This window comes from Lupinus angustifolius, chromosome LG10, assembly GCF_001865875.1.
Source record: "Lupinus angustifolius cultivar Tanjil chromosome LG10, LupAngTanjil_v1.0, whole genome shotgun sequence".
In the NCBI taxonomy this organism is placed as follows: Eukaryota; Viridiplantae; Streptophyta; class Magnoliopsida; order Fabales; family Fabaceae; genus Lupinus; species Lupinus angustifolius.
Window position 1 is genome coordinate 5,191,999 of NC_032018.1, and position 12,183 is coordinate 5,204,181.

General features: G+C 34.2%; 1 long non-coding RNA gene across 1 annotated transcript; it reads left to right on the forward strand.

Moving 5' to 3' along the window:
* On the forward strand, positions 1,559–9,002 carry LOC109358544. Its single transcript, XR_002108980.1, has 3 exons — positions 1,559–1,748; positions 3,801–3,805; positions 8,931–9,002. It is a non-coding gene; the product is annotated as an uncharacterized LOC109358544 (long non-coding RNA).

Here is a 12,183-nt window from a genome sequence, read left to right on the forward strand (position 1 = left end):
TCCTTGACCAGGAGGACTGATGTATGTGTGACGCGGGTTTGAAAGAATTTTGTTGGCTGAACCTTCAAAACCTAAGCCTATCACTCTTTTCTTCATTTCTCTTCCTTCCATTTTGAAACGATGATTGATTTCCTAAGATCTATTGCGTTTACAATATAATACAAACCCAACAAAACAAAAGGGGCCTCTTGAACTTGTTTATGTAGAAAATGATAAAATTTTGTGATCATGGACACAAATGCAAATGGTCTTAGCAAGGTTGTCAAATTGGAAAGTAGTTCCAAACCATGTTAATAATAATAATAATGTATCGCATCAATCAAAACATATTATATTAATTAATAAAATTATATATTCATCATTTTTGTTTTTTTTCTTTAATTTTATTGGTGTATGACATAATTTGAAACAACAGATCTTTATTCATCAAATTTATGGAGCTTAAGTAAACTCAACTAGTGCCCTCCTAATTGACCTATTTTACAAATAACATGTACACATAGAAATCATACAAAATATAGTAACTACAAATACTAAAAATTAAAACTTTATAATAAAACAAGCAAAAGGATTAAGCCATGTATGTAACGAAATGGGAATCAACTACAATTATTAACAAGTAATAAAACTGTGAGGGCAACTTTGAAGTTACATTCAGCCCATAACTATTATGAAGTCTTTACAATCTCTCAAACAAATATCTTACGTCAAACATGGTGCACGCTGAATTAATAACCCCTCCACCTTAATTCTGAATCAAATTGAGTTAAAACACTAATATTTACTAAATAATTTAAACTTGGTCCAAAGCAATAGAAATGTGTTGGTTTCAGTTTAGCAATCTAAAAAATCACATGGGAAATGAACATAATGCAATGAACCATGATTTTTCTATACAACCTCTGAGTTTAATACTAAAGCAAGGAGATAGGGCCGAGAGATTTTTATTTAAATAATTAGGTTTTATTCTTAGTGGTTATATACCTTTTTATTTATTTCCTTTAAATATGTGTTAAGCAGCTCTTCTATGGGAGTTTCATTTTATTTCAGGTATAAGATCCCACTTAATCTAAATGCAGGTTAAAATGTTAAGTATTTGATAGATATAAATGACAGTTAAGATCGATAACTATGCACACCAAAAAATTTAGTTTTTTACGTATAAAATAAGGAATATTCTAAGTTATACCAAAAAAGTTTCATTCTCCCTCAAGTGAGCAAGACATAAGGCACTTCTTTAATATTAATAATTAATTTGGTGTCTTCGATGAGTTTTTATGTTTTAGATGTTCATGGCTATGTCTATGAATTGAATTGTGAAGCTGTTCTTTTTGTAGTTATAGCTTCCTTCTTTAATATTCTACCTAAGGCACTGCATAACTAGGTGCCTCTACTACTCTGGGTTCTAATCTCTTCAAAAACTCTTGGAAGTTTCTTTCCGTTTATAATTTATTTGGACTCTTTACGTTTTCCACGATTTCCCTTTTCATTTTACAGGGAAGATAATCAATGATTGCGGTGGAGGCTATGGAATCGATGATCTTCTTCTAGTTCAAGACACCTTAATTTCTGTAACTTTTTACTTCGGCCTCTTCGGTCATTGTAATAACTTATATTTGTCTATGAGGAAATTATTTGACATGTCTGGAGAAATTGAATCCACTCATGATTTTGGTGACCACTCTGATTCTAAACTCTTGGGCTTGCTTTATTATAATTCTTTTTGGAATCTGCATCTTCCATGATCTGTTTGGGTGATAAAGGGAAGATATGTTGGGCTGTGGAAGTTGCATTTGCAACTTGCAAGTTAGGTTTTGTTATATTGGATTTTCTTCTCATATTATGGTAGTATTATGCCATCATGTAATTGTGTGTATCAGGGAAAAATATGATGGTACATATGTGTTCTGCAGTGTAAATATACATACGAGGTTGCAAAATTGAGACATCCGCTTGTGCATTGGTGTCACATATAACTAGTCAGAACGTTAAGGCTTTCACTCAACGAGGTTATTTAAGTTGTATACAAATTTATTATTAATGTAGTTTAGAAGTAACCAATTTGATAAACGGTGTGTTTTAATTGTTCTTTCTCTTGTTTATCAAAGGTTTGAAGTGGTGGTTCCTCTAATTTTCTAAGCCTATGTCTTGCTACTCCTGAAAATGTGCATAAGAGTTATTGAAATCTAAAGATTCTGGTTGCCAAAGAATGACAGCCACAAAGTTAAAAGAAAAATAGTTTCCAATCCATCCATTTCTTTTCTCAGATTTTCCATATTTCCATCTGCTATGGAAGTGTATGTTATGTTATTTTCCTATTTTATAGGGTATGTTCTATGAAGTTTTTTCCTCCAATTTTCCCCCTCTAATCGTCTCTATTGACTTGGCACTCGAGTGCTGTATAGTTGCCATGTCAATAGAGTTCTATATATTGAGCTGTCAAAAAAAGTTAAAGAAGGAAGGTATGCATAGATTATCACAAGTTAATTTTTATGTTATGTTTAAATAAGGATTTTAAACTCATCAAAATAAGGTTGATTGGCTAAATGAAATTGACTATCTGATAAGGGTGTTGATAGAATTGCACAAAAATTGATTTGTGTAGATCGATATGTAGAGGGACGTGGTGAGTCTTGTGGAGGCTGAAAGGCCAGATGTGTGACGGTACTTAACGAGGAGGTGGTACCGATGAAAGTATTCACAAACTTCAATGTGTAGAAAGAATTACAAATAAAAAGGTATTCGATGATAATTTGTTACTACCCTCAAGATATTGTGAAAAGCGGGCCACATGTATGAGGGTGAAAAACCTGATGCCAAACATTTGCATAGCTTAAAACTTGAACCGATGCATGTGTGCACTTCATTATTTTAAATGAGTTTTTGCATTGTTTTCAGTTGTAGTGGAATCTAAAACTCTCGGCTTTCTTCCCCTTATATTATTTTTCCAGCTTCTCTTATACCCCACTGTGCAGCTTCACATTTGCTTATGAGAATATCAAACAAATTTCTTCTTAAAAGAATTAATTTGAGATAAAAAGATCTAGCTTTATTGAAAGGCCAATTGAAAATTGGTTCTTAAAGTAAGTATTGGCAACTTGTTATTTTATGGACAGGAAAAAAAAATTAAAACTAGAAATACAATATACAACATGCGCATTGTCATTTTGGCATAGTGGGAATAGTAGGATGTTTTGCTTTGGAGTTGTTTCCAATGGTTTCAATAATTTGAGATTGCTTTATACTATGGTTCTTAAAACAAGTACTGGCAACTTGTTATTCTATGGACACAAAAAAGTCAAAACTAGAAATCCAATATGCAACATACGCTTTGTCAGTTTGGCATAGTGGGATGTTTTGCTTTGGAGTTGTTTCCAATGGTTTCCATAAGTTGAGATTGCTTTGTTCACTGTGGTTCTTAAAACAAGTACTGGCAACTTGTATTTTATGGACAGAAAGAAGTTAAAATCCAACATGCATATTGTCGATTTGGCATAGTGGGAATAATGGTATGTTTTGCTTTAGAGCTGTTTCCAATGACTTTCATAAGTTGAGGAAGGTTTGTTCAATATGGTTCTTAAAACAAGTACTGGCAACTTGTTATTTTATGGACAGAAAAAAGTTAAAACTAGAAATACATAGCCATATCCAAATATAATACTGGAATATCATCAATTCCATAGCCTCCCCTTCAATGGTGGGTCCTATCTTGTGCTAAGCATGTCTTAGATTACTTTATTTTGAGGTTGTGATTTTTCTTATTTGTCAGCTTTCAAAATTGTTTTGACCGTCATACGAAGATGTTGTTGTTCATTCCTTTTGCAGAATAGCAGTCTGGAAAATGATTTTCAAATTTTAGGCTTAGGTGTGTAACCAATGATTACAGATGCTCTCTAACCAGACCGGTGCAGGGTCCAGAGTTATTTTACTTAATTTTGTTGCATGAGTTATTCTTTCTTGCTTAATTTTTTTGCCAATTCTATAAATGTTCTCTATTTGATCCTGAAGTACAGATTTATGTTCTGAATTTGTCTACTTGGACAGAGTTTGCAGTTAGCACTGTTGGTCTATAGTAAGAGCTTGGTTGGGGTTTTGTTTCTTTTTTGGATGATCTGCATCCTGGGGAAGTACTTCTAATCTTTCTTGCTAAAACTTGACATGAGTTTACTTAGTTTTTGTTGAGTGATATGGTTTTACTGAATTGAAGTTTGCAAGAGACTCATAATAGGTGTTGGCACGACCCATTGTCTCTATATGATGACCTTTCACCTCCTGACAGGCCATGATTAGTTGGTGTTGATGATTGCAATTGAGATTTTTTATATTATGAAAGATTTAGGAGTTGAACTGATTGTATTTTTCGTCAATATCACTTTAGAGTTTGGACATGGCAGATCTGGGGAATGTAGAATTAGAGGGACCTAGGGTTCAGGAGTCAGAACCAGTATCTTAATCTCATTTCATTGATGAGTTTTTATGTCTTAATTAATTCTTTTATGGATTTGATAGTGATTGCTACAAGATTAAATGGTGAAACTGTTCTTTTTGCAGTGTCTCATAATTATTTCACCTGACATCCTGCATATCATCGAAGACCGCTACATAATTAGTGACCTCTACTCCACGGATTATGAACTCCTCAACTTTTTTGATGAGATTTTATTTCTACTACATCTATTTGGATTCTCTATGTTTTTCATGTTTACCACTTGAGTTTTTAGGGAAGATAATGAGATTAAGTGTGAGTCTCTCGAAGTGGTGGTTAGGAGTATTAGTGAATGTTCTGTTCCGACCTAGGTTTTGTTACATATAATATGAATCTTGTTCTTGTGACTGATCTACGTCTCTGGAAGCAGTGGTTAGGAGTATTGGTGGACGTTCTGTTCCGACCTAGGTTTTGTTTCATATAATACCAATCTTGTTCTTGTCACTGATTTATGTCTTTGGAAGCGGTGGTTAGGAGTACAGATGGATGTTCTGTTCCGACCTAGGTTTTGTTACATATAATACAAATCTTGTTCTTGTCACTGATCTACATCACTGATTACTCGGGCTATGTGTTCATTATTTGTGTATGATTATGGCTGTGTTTGTTTCTCTGTGTTGTGTATCAGAAGCGTCACTGATCTAAGCCTTTGCTTCAGAGATTCGATGGGTGCTATATAAGAATTTGATTATGTTTAAAGATAATTTCCACTTTGAAAAGGCAATCAATATTTTACTTGGTTCTCTTGTTTTGTAAATCGATTTGCAGTAGAATAATAAATTAATTATTTTTGTGATTCTTATTGTTCATTAATTTAATATTTGATTTTCCCCACTGATGATTGTAGTGTGAGTGTGACTTATTATTTTTATTTTTGCAGAATCGCAAAATTTTGGGTCCAAAATTAATTTACTTATATTAGGCGTAATTAGTGGTTTCAATGGTTCAACGAATGATTTAGAATTGTTGTCCCTTTGATTCTACATGGGGAGATACTTAGATCATTAAAATTTATGCTCTGGATTTGTGTCTTTGGACAAAGTATGCAGTAGTAGTGCTGGAGTTTTTTGTTCTTGCATTCGTATGCATTGGTCGGGCATTTGGATTTGCTTTGTCCATGTCAAGGATGGAATAAGAGCGCTTGCTTGGGATTTTGGTTCTTGTTTGGATGATATGTGTCACGGTTTGGAGAGTTCTTATGTTTTTGTTTGCTTTATATGATTGTTATGTTTTCCCCTCATTGGTTTTATGTGTTCCTCAGTTTGCGAGAGTTTGGGGTCTTTCATCGTGCTTCATGTGACTACCTTCCTTCCTGTGGAGTAGGAGTGTGGCTCTACAGGAATGTGTAGACTTCTGAGTTTGTGGAGGTTGAAGATCAGGTCTTAAGTATTTTTTGTCAATTTATGGCCAATGGTTCAGTACTAATGTGATTATTTTCTTCAATCTTGTCTCTCCTTCTATGACTCTGAGTTTGAATGAATTGAATTGTGAAGGTCTTCCTTTTTGAAATTATTGCCCCACTCAATAAATTTGTGACTTATTCCCGGATTCTGAACTCTTTTACCTTTTCGTTTCTAAATTCATTTGGATCCCATGTTTAGCTTGGCTTTACAGGAAAAATGACTGCTTGGCTGGGCTGTGGAAGTAGTAGTTGTGGCTATTAATGGGTGTTCTATTGCAACTTAGGTGTTGTTACTGTTATACACATTTTCTTCTCATTTTGGCCCTGTATATGTGCTCTTTCTGGATTTTGATATTTCTGGCTGCTCATTCTGGATTTGGGGATGCAGGAGGAGGAGGTTATCTATTATGAGTGGCCTGTTCCCCTTTGACGCTTTGAGCCCTTGTGACTTGGTTGCGATGATCTGAGGATTTGGTTTGAAGAATACTAATATGCAAAATAATGTTGTTTTCTTATTATTTGAAGTTTCTCCTCTCTCTATCATAATATTTTTCGTCACAGGTTTGCAATGACATGACTTCATGTTATTGAGCACCTAATCTTGTGGACGGAATGAAATTTTAATGTGACCAAGCTTGAACCAGCATCCTATGCACAATTTGTCATATCATACTTGTATTTTTAAGAGTTTGCATTATATTATTTACCATGCACTTTTATGTCCTTATCAAGTTTTATTTTTTTAAATTGTTCTCCACTTTGAAATTATTTTTGTACTATCATGACTGTGTTTTGTACTATAAAAAGCTTTTGAATTTTGATTCTATAATTTATAGTGGTTGCCCATATTTTTAGTTCTGTTTATTTGTCATAGAGTTGATACACATTTGTCATGTGGCTGAAAATCCCAATCAGTAAGTTGATAAAACTGTGTTTGTTCTTTTTAATTAGTCTTTGAATATTGTTTGTGCTGCTTCTAATTTTAGGTGTATCTAGTGATTACAATTGTTTTAACCAGACTAGACCAGTGAAGGGGTGACTTATTGTTATGTTGCATGAGTGGAATTTGTTTATCTGGATAGTGTGCAATTAGCAGTGCTGGAGTTTTTCTTAGTTATTAGCATGCTGGAGTTATGGAGATTGGGGGATGTGGTTCAATTTTTTTTATCAAGAATTAGAATGGTCAAGGGTTCAGGACCAGTAATTTATTCATTGATGAAATCTCTGTTTAATTCTTTTATGGCTTTGATGACTCGTATTGAATCGCGAAAATGTGTCTTTGTAGTTAGTGCTTCCTAATTATTTCACCTAACATCCAGCATGTTATCTAACACCGCTGCATAATTTGGTGACTTCTACCATGGATTCTTAACTCCTCAAAAGCTTGAGATTTCTTTTTGATCTATGCAAATTCTCTACGTTTCCATGATTTCTGCTTGGGTTTTACAGGGAAGATAATCAATGATTGTGTGTGACTCCATGGATGCGGTTATTGGGATTACTGATAGACATTCTGTTCTGACCTAGGTTTTGTTACACAATACAGAGTTTCTTATTCGTTTTGGATTTGGCTATGTTTATGGCTATGCTTGTTCCTTTGTGTTTGTGTATTTTTCTGCCTCTCGTGGATAGTTCTCTGTTGTTATGATATGCGATTTAAAAGATTTTGCTAGTTTTCTTGCAACTTTTTGTATGATTTAGAAGTTTTTTCCTCAACGGATTCTTGCACCCTTACAGTAGCAACTGAACCAAATGTGAATGAGCAGCCAACTTCTGCATGGTTTGTCATATAATTTGTAAGGGTGCAATGTTGAGTGTTCACATTAAATAATTAGGTTTTGTTTTTTTATCAAGTTGTTGGTTCTTTATGTGGAATATGATCATGTCTAAAAATCTTCTCTATTTTGAATGGATTTGAATTGGCCCTCTAAAATATTTTATTTTAAAGAAACTTGGTTTTTATGAATTTTGAGACTGTAGTTGCTATTCTTGTTTTATTTTTTGTCTATTTTTTGATATTGTTATGTCCATCTTATGAAGATTTGATTGTTGAACTTATTGTGTCTATTCATTTTCAAAGTTGATGATTTTAGGTCTGGAAAATAGCCTCTAATAGTAAGTGAAACCAATGAGATTGCAAATTCATAACCAGAATAAACCGGTTGATTTGGAGTTTATTATTTAATTAGGTTGCATGAGATGCTCTTTTCTATGTAAATCCTTCAAATTTTGTTCTCCTTTGGGCCTTGGGGAACGTTTTTATGTTCTGAATTAGTCTTGTGCAATTAGCAGTGCTGTAGTTTTTCTGTTCTCGAATCAGGAATTGTATGGCTTTCATCTGTGGCTTGGTTGGACTTTTGGATTTACTTTGCGATATCAAGGGGAGGTATAAGAGCTTGCTTGGGGAAGTTCTTCTAAACTAACTTTGATATGATGTTTACCATAGTTTTGCTGTTTGATATGATTTTGCAAAATTGAAGACTGCAAGAGATTTGTAGTGTTGCAGACTCTTCTGTTTGTGTAAAAAAGATGTATTGCTTTTCATCTGATCATGAAGATATATGAGTTGACTTCTTGTGTTTATTCTTTAGTAGCACCTGGAGTTTGGAAATCAGAGATCGGGGAATGTCATGCAATTTTTGATCAAGAATTAGAGTGGCTAAGGTTTAGGGACTAGTAATTTAATTTAAGTGAGGAGTTTTTTTGTGTTAATTTTTTTTTTGGTTGAGCTACAAAATAATTTGCGAAGCTGTTCTTTTTGCAGTAGTGCCTCCTGTCCGATCCTACATATTATCAAAGAGAACTGCATAATTTGTTAATTTGGTGATCTCTACTTTGGTCCCGTTTTTTGAAGTTGTGTTTTCTTTTATCATGGCATTCAAATTTGGTTCTTTCCCATGTTTTTCCTTGGGTGTGTCTACAGGGAAGGTAGCCAATAATTGTGAGCTATAGGAGATGTTTGTCCTGTTTTCTCTATGCATTTGCTCGTCCTGGATTTAGACATATGTATACTGTATAGCTATGCTTGTTATAGCCTATAAGTGGGTTGTACAGGGAAGATATGCTGGGATGTGGAAGTAGTACTTGCAACTTGAAAGTTAGGTTGTTGTTGAAAGTGATTTTTACCACTCTACTTTTAAATCCTTTAGGATTCAATTGCAGTATAGTAAAAGGGTTTTATATCGTATCCACAGGGAATTGGTTAAATCAATGCCTTTCTTTAGTAAATTTTCTTAAACAATGAGTTCAGATGGTTTGATGATTGATTTTTGTAACAACTTCAATTGTAAAAATATGCAATATTAAAAAGGATTTATAACAATATGAGAAAACTGTTGGGATTGGGTTTCACTCAATAACTCATCAATATCCTAATGATTCAACATACAAACTTTGGCTTATGCTTAATTTCATCACATCAATTCTTATCTATCTCATTAATCTCTTACATGAGTAGATCAACGATTCCCTAATCTAATTATCAATCTCTTGCATAATTAAAAAGGATAATCGTAATGAGTCCAGATGTAAAATGACAAACAAACTTAATTCTATCTCTAGCAATCACGCTTGTTAGATGAGATAATCTAAATCCGATTATAATATGTAGTTCTCAATCACATATTAAATCTAAATTCATGCCTTAGGTAATCAATCCAAAACATTTATGAAGAACAAGATTAAATCATTGAAATTATCGCATAGAACAGATATTTGTATATAGAAATCAAAATAGATACATCAAAGTTTAGGAGTTACATCCAATCCCAACACAAGGAAATTAGCAATCCATAGCCATGGATGCTTTCAAGCTCAAAGTGAAGATTTAAGAAGAAAGGATAGCTCCAAGATGATGCAGGAACAAATCCACCCCTCCAGTTGATCTTCAATCCAAGCTCTATGTGTTTCCAAAGGTGTTTTTCTAAGTTCCTTAAGTTCTGAGTTTGAGGAAAAATTCTTCTCTCTAAAAACTCTTCGGTTCTGAACCAGGAAATGGCTTTTATAAAGAGAAGCACGCACAGGGCGCCCAACCCCTTTTCTGGCCGCCCAGCTCCTTAGTTACCCTCACAAGAGGGTTTAGTTCAGTTTAGCAGGGCGCTCAGCCCCTTTTCTGGCCGCCCAGCGCTCTGCGTTCATTTCAGCAGGGCGCCCAGCTCCTTTTCTGGCTGCCCAACTTGATTTGGACAGAAGCAAGTTGATTTGGACAGAAGCAAAAACGCCCAGCCCTCCTAGAATCAGGCTTGGCGGTTTTGAACGTTCTTCAAGCTCCTAATCATTCTGCAAACCTTTTTCTTGTGGGATCTTCAACCTTAAAAGCTCAAAGTGAGATTGGAAACATGCATTAAACATATTCTAATTGTAAATTAGAATTTCTATAAGTTTTAATCAAAAAGTGTATTTTGCATGATATTTTCCATAAGTCAAAACGATAAGTGCTCTAAAATAAACTAGAAAGTACGGTAAAAATGGCACTTATCAAACTCCCCCCAACTTGAAACTTTGTTTGCCCTCAAACAAAAGGTACTGATGACAAAAAATGATATACACAAGGTTCATTCAATAACAGGGTTCATGAACAATCAAGATTTTCACTTCGCATGATTTCACAAATTTCATTTTTCAATCTCCCTAAAAACGATGTGATGCCCACAACTGATGTTCATTAATGAAATGAATGCAAGTTCAGGATGAATCCATTAGGCAAATCACTCTATCCATGTTATCAACCAAGGAAATTTTCAATGATTCACACAAGTTCTTTTAGAACCAAATGAAGGTTAGTGTTTCACTCATGTTCAACATTTGAATCACAACAATTCAAGCTTGGCATTTGTCTAATCAATTATCAAGATTGCATGGTTAATCAAGGATCACTAAGGGCTTTTCAGGGTTGTAATGAGGCCAGGCTTCAAGGAAAATTGGTTTTTCTGGATATCAAAGTACTTTCAGACTAAGATAGCAATCATAATAAGATTTACACAATAAAACCATGAATTCATACTCACTTCAGTATCCTCTTACTATTCCCATTTTGCCAACCTTCTTTACATATTTGAATCATATGACCCTTTTCTTCTCATTCTCATTCTTTTCTCAATCTTTCTCTTGCTTTTCTCATTTCAATTACACTCTTTTTGTTTGTTTTTTTTTTGTTTGTTTTTTTATTTTTATTTTGAAACAAGATTGTGTACTCAAGATTGAGAAAATTTTGAACAATTTTGCTTTCTTTGCAACAAGAACACCAACAGCCTCCACTCCCCCCAACTTTGGATAAAACAAATAATCCTATTATAAATACTCTCTTAACTTAGAAAGTAAGGGATGAACATTTTTTTTTTCTTGGCTCGGGATTATTCATAAGAACAAAATTAAATTTTATTTTAGGCTCAAAATGGGGTTAACAATGGATGTTCCTAAACAAGGGTAGGCTATTTGGTCAAGTAGCTATATATTCTAATGAAACAAAATTGCCTTGATCATTTCCTATCATTTCCATGCAATCAAAATAATTAGAGACTCAAACAAGTCCGACTGTGCAAAAACATATACTGATTCTCTCATCCTTACATTGTTTAAGGTCACACTCCCTCACCAGGTTCAGATATAAATTTCCTGATTTCAAACACTTCAAGGTTATGCCAATGACCTTCATGTGAAAAATGCAATCATACATGTCATGGTATCATGAGTGCAACCACAAAATTCATCAAGGAGATAATTTCAAATTTTGTTTTTCAACACAATCATGCAACACTTTGACTTTTCATGAACCATGCTTATGAAAATAACCCAATCAGCACATGCAATTACGTACCAGGCAAACATGATATTATCAACCAGATGCGTCATTCAAAACAAGTACTAACAACCTAAAAATACTAACTAACCAGATTCATAAAATAGCAAAATTATAAAAAGTACTAAACTGAATTTAAATCAAAATAATAACAAAAAAAACCAGTGTGAGTCGTGATGAATCTTCAGACTTCTGGATCATTAGTCCTCATGAAATCATCAGTATCATCAATGGCTCCATCTCCTGGTTCAGCTCCAGCAGTGGCACCATCTCCAGCTCTAGCAGCATGACTGCTGCCCCCCCCTGCCTATCATATGGCCTGCCCTCAGGCCATTGTGTATGAGTAATGAAATCTGCAAAGGAACGCCCCGCAAAATAAGGGTGCCCGTCATACACATGTTGAAGGCACTCATATACTCCGGTAATGCCTCTATAACAGGCAATCTGCTGCTGGTTTTGAAAGTTTTGTTCAGTTTCAATTGCTTTCAGCCTTGCCTG